Here is a 6012-nt window from a genome sequence, read left to right as displayed (position 1 = left end):
CTTTTGTTAAAAAATGTGCGCTTGGTTGGTTTCGTTGAATAAACATAAGTCTTAATCCTTGTAATTTTTTTTTTTTTTTTGCTACTTTTTTATTTGGAAAAAAAAACAAATAAAAAAATAACAAAGAAAGCTTGACGCGTTCATAAATAGATAGAAAATCGAAAGTTGTATAATTTTTGTATTTTTTGTTTGTTTGTTTGTTTCTATTATTTTTGCGTTTTTTTTGTATTGTTCGGTACTTTTTCTTTCTTTTTTTTTAATTTTTTAATACTATTATTTTTTGATTTCTAATAGATTGCAGTTACTTACATTCATATAAATAATCTTACTTATATATTTTATCGCCATATCACCGTAATAAAAACTACACATAGCGAATGTGCTGTTTGCAAAGTTAATGTCTATAAAAATCAGAAAGCTATTTTTTGTGATAACTGCCTCAATTGGGTCCACCTAAAATGTAACAACCTCAATGATATTGACTACCAATTACTAAAAAACTCCTCAAAAAATTGTTCATGGTTTTGTATAAATTGCTTAGCTAGTATATTTCCCTTCAATAACGAAACTATAACTGACAATGAAAATCGTGCTAATGGCGACACTAACATAAACAAAACTTATCAAGTATCAGGTTTTCCCATAGAGAGTCTTCACACAGTCTTCAACACATTTAATACACATATTGATAACAACAACAAAACTCGAAAAACCTCAATAAACAGTTACTACACCAATGTTGATGATTTAAAATGTATAGCAGCTGACAAATCCTCATTCAATGTCTTTCATATCAATATATCATCACTCTCGAAACATTTTGATGACCTTGAAAATCTATTCCAATCAACAAAACTTGACATAATTGGTATATCGGAAACCAGATTGAATAAAAAAAGCCCACAAACTAGCAACTTAACACTTAATGGGTATTCCTATGAACACACACCATCTGAATCACATGCAGGTGGTGCATTATTATATATAAATAACAGGCTCGCCTATAAACCCAGAAACGATCTCCACATCTATAAACCAAAAGAACTAGAATCTATCTTTATTGAAATTATAAATCCAAAAAATCAAATATTATCGTTGGTTGTGTTTACAGGCATCCAAAAATGTCTTTAGACAACTTCCTATCATTCTATCTTAATCCGTTACTCAAAAACCTAACAAAAGAAAATAAAACTGTATTCATTTTAGGGGATTTCAACATTGATCTATTAAAGTGTGACACAGATTCATATACTAGAGACTTTTTAGGTTCACTCACCTCAAATTACTTTCTACCTCACGTTGTCCACCCTACTCGTATCTGTAAAACATCAAAAACACTAATAGACAACATCTTTTCAAATCTTAAATCAAATAAATATAAAGCAGGGAATCTTACCACCACAATCTCAGATCATCTTCCCCAATTTCTGATAGGTCATAATATTCTTAAACCACTACCTAATAAAAAGCTCTTAATCCAAGAAAGAAACTGGAAAAGGTTCAATGAAGTTGCATTTAGAAACGATTTTCACAATCTTAGTTTAGACAGAGAACCAAAAATATACCCTGATAATTTTATTCAGTCTCTTGAGAATACTATTTGCAACATTAATCTACTGCTCGATATCCATGCGTCTTTGAAAAAGCTTAACAAACAAAACATTAAATTCAAGACTAAACCATGGATATCAGATGAACTCAAGCACTCTATACAGCACAAAAATTATCTCTTTAAAAAAATATATTAGGTCTAAAAATCAAACAAATAAAACCATATTTCATAATGAGTATAAAACATTTCGTAATAACCTCCAAATTAAACTCAACGAAAGCAAAAAAAAATACTATGATAATTATTTTACTGAAAACATAAAAAATATAAAAGCAACCTGGAAAGGCATTAAAAACATTATTAATATTAAAAGTAACTCTCAAACAACTCCTAATGTAATCATACATAACAATAAAACAATAACAAACCCCTTTGATATTTGTAATGCTTTCAACAACTACTTTACTAACATTGGTAAGGATGTCCAGGCAACAATTCCTTCATCCATGAATCATTTCACATATTACTTATCAAATCCTTTTCAAAAATCTTTCTTAATAAAACCTACTGACGAACATGAAATTTTAAAAGTTATCAACTTTTTAGACGCAAATAAAGCTTCTGGACCTAATGGTCTGCCTGTTAAAATTCTAAAACTATTAAAAACGGAACTCTCAAGAATTCTCTCTAACATTTTTAATATCTCGTTCTCAAGTGGTATTTTCCCAGAAAACTTAAAAACTGCCGAAGTTGTACCTATTTTTAAAACTGATTCAAAACTAATAATATCAAACTATAGGCCAATTTCCCTCCTCTCCAACATTGATAAAATTCTTGAAAGGCTAAGTTTAACCGCTTATACAAATTCTTCAATGAAAATAAATTGTTTTGTGAATTACAATTTGGTTTTCGAACAAACTATTCTACATCACTTGCTTTATTAAGTCTAACAGATAAAGTTAAAGATTCTCTGGATGAAGGAATGTTTGGATGTGGTATTTTTATCGACCTTCAAAAGGCATTTGACACTGTATATATTAACATTTTACTTTATATGCTATCTTACTATGGTATTAGAGGAGTCTCAAACACTTGGTTCAAATCTTTCTTTACTAATAGAACTCAATTAGTATCCATTAGTGGGATGAGTTCAGACCTAAACAACATCAAAGTAGATGTTCCTCAGGGATCTGTCCTTGGCCCTTTATTGTTTTTTATTTATATAAATGACTTGTCTTAGGCTTTAAAATTTTGTAGATTCCAACACTTTGCAGATGACACAAACCTTCTCTATTTTAATAAGTCTATAAAAAAAATCAACAAATATGTTAACTATGATCTTAAAAAACTATGCCTCTGGCTAAATGCCAACAAAATTTCCCTCAACTCCAAAAAAACTGATTTAATATTATTTAAAAGTCGTCACAAAAAAATAGATCAGCAACTCAAAATTAAGTTAAATGGGAAAAAACTTTGGTGCAAAAAATTTGTAAACTACTTGGGTATAAAGCTAGACGAAAACTTAGCCTGGACTTACCATTATAACAATTTATCTAATAAGTTGAACAGATCCCTTGCCATCCTGTCAAAGCTAAGACATTTTATACAACAAAAAACTTTAAAATCTATTTACTACGCTTTGTTTCACTCTCATCTCACATATAGTGTAGTCAAAATAGACTGAAAATGGGGTCAACCTGGGCAAAATTTATAAAAAGCAGTGTTTGGTATCATTAGAAGCGTAATTTTATGTACTTTAAGCAGGAAAAAGTCCACCGAATAACTATTAGGGGAAAAAAAGATATGGCTATTTTACTTAAGGTCACTATTTTACATTTTTGACAATATTATAATTTAATGGAATTCCTAATTATGCTGAGTTTGATTATTATTGTTTATTTATATAAATAAAATATAAGTTTGCATAACTTGTTTTTTAATTCTTAGCAATATATAAAATGAATTTTATTTATTTATTTAATACAAGGGATCTGATAAATTTTTTGTACAAAAACATTGAGTATTATTCATTTACTGACACATTAGTACTAATGCGCAAAATATTTCTTTAGAAATAAGCATTTTATATTATTTAAAATTACGAAAAAATGGATGACGATATTTGCATTATCTGTAAAGAAACAACCAACGCTACACTTGTTACTGTGGGAGAAAAAGGAACAACTGACTCCCAACTAACCAAATTTTTGAACGGAAAAGCCAGCATTAAGGTTCATTCTGTTTGCAGAAAAGATTATACAAACAAGCGAAGGTTGTCAACCACAGAAAATCCTCTAAAGAAGAAACGTAAGCTACGCTCAGAAGTATGTTTTAATTGAAATGTCAATTCGCTTAATACACTAAAAAGTATAAAAATATATATAAATTATATATAATATAAATGTGCATGGCAAATGGTAAAAGAGTAAAAAAGACTTTTTGAATGAATTCTCGGTAGTGTTGATAAAAATAATATTTTTTAAGGAAAATTTTTTTTGGAAAAAAAACTGTTTCATTTGTGGAAAACTAGCTATTGTGGATGCTAAACATCTAGATCGTGCCAATATAATCCATGTAGAAACAATATGTTGCAAAGAAAATCTTCTTAAAATGTGTGAAAAGAGAAATGATGATTGGTCATCTAATGTTGGCCACCGTTTGAATGGATGCATTGATTTGGTTGCCAGTGTGGCTGTGTATCATTCTAAATGCTATCAACTATTTTCAATGAATAGACTGTATGTTAGTTTGATAAAATGAAAACTTTTAATTTTGAACTTGGTATAATATAATAAATTATAATATAACTTATTTATTGTTTGTTTCTCTGATTAAATTTTCTTAGATCAAATTCATCTGTTTCAAAACCTGGTCGTAGTGAGGATAGTAAAATGTCACAAAACTTTGATAAACTTTGCATGTATTTTGAAGATGCAATGGCCCCTATGACAACGTGTGATATGCATACAAAAATGATTGAACTAGCAGAATCGGATGACAAAGTTTATTCGATGAAACAAATGAAAAGATAGTTAGAGCTTCGATATTGTGATGATATTGTATTCGTAAAAAGCGACGGAAAACCAAACCACATTAGTTTTAAAGATACTGCGAATTTCATAATTCAGAAGTCCATAAAAGAAATGGCACAAGACAACATAAGTGAATGTGAAAGAATTATTAAAACAGCTGCAAAGTTTATAAAAGTAGAAATAAATGCTCAAAACTTTATTTCCAAAGAGTACCCTTCCAACTTAAACATTGAAAATCATCACGATAGCTTAACTCCTCTTCTTCGTCTATTTTTATGAGAGTTTTGATGAAAGACAAACTAAAGCAATCCTCGATAGTTCAAGCAGTTATAAAAGCTGTAAGACCAAGATAATACATACCACCATTGTTGTTTGGATTAGGTCTAGAAGCAGATCATATGTTTGACTCTAAATGGTTAATAAATCAGCTATTCAAACTAGGATTTTCCATTAGTCCGTCCGAGGTAACTCGATACAAGCATTCAGTTGTTAGAAGTGAAGAGAAAGCTATTGAAGCGTCACTTAAGAATCTTTTACCCAATGGGTAGCTGACAATGTTGACCATAACATCTGCACTATTGATGGTAAAGATACATTGCATGGCATGGGGATTATTGCAGTTGGTATTAAAGATCTAAATCAACCATTAAATATGCCAATTCGAATTAAAAGAGTAATGTCTCGAATAACAGAAATGCACTCCCAGAATAAGATCCCAATTCTTTCGTACGATACTTCAGAAGTGTCTTGTTTGTCTAAAATCATTTTCAAGCCTATTTCTCAACTTCAGTCACCTTCAATCATACTTTTATCTACTGGAATTGATCTTCTGTGGCATTTATTAAATACATTTCGTTCTGTTAAAAATAGACCTCAATGGAATGGTTTTATGCAAAAGCATCAAAAAAATGAAAATCATCCACCAAAAAGTGACATCTTTATGCTCCCTATAATCAATATTAATCCATCAGACGAAAACTGTATTTATTCTACTTTGATGTTTGTAAAAAATCAGGCTAAGGCTTTAGGTGTTCCACCAAGTGTAACATTTGACTAACCTTTATTGATAAAGGCATTTGAAATTGCAAATTCCCAAGATCTTGGTATAGTTGTTCGTTTAGGGGGTTTTCATACTTTAATGAGTTTTCTTGGATCAATTGGGACAATCATGGAAGGTTCAGGATTGAAAGACTGTTAGAACCAATATATTCAAAGAATTCAATATGCCATATAATTTCTGGGAAAGCAGTAGCACGAGCACTTCGTGCACACTTTTTAGTTGAGTCGGCCATGACTACACTTCTAGAAAGTTTAGAAGCAACATATAATTAATTTGCTCTAGAAGGAATCTATCAAGACTTAGTTAACCAAATTATAAAAGTAGATGATGTCAACAAATCTTCAATTATTGAAGTAGTACAAAAACAA

This window comes from Hydra vulgaris, chromosome 15 (assembly GCF_038396675.1).
Source record: "Hydra vulgaris chromosome 15, alternate assembly HydraT2T_AEP".
Taxonomy (NCBI): Eukaryota; Metazoa; Cnidaria; class Hydrozoa; order Anthoathecata; family Hydridae; genus Hydra; species Hydra vulgaris.
This window is presented reverse-complemented; position numbering follows the sequence as displayed.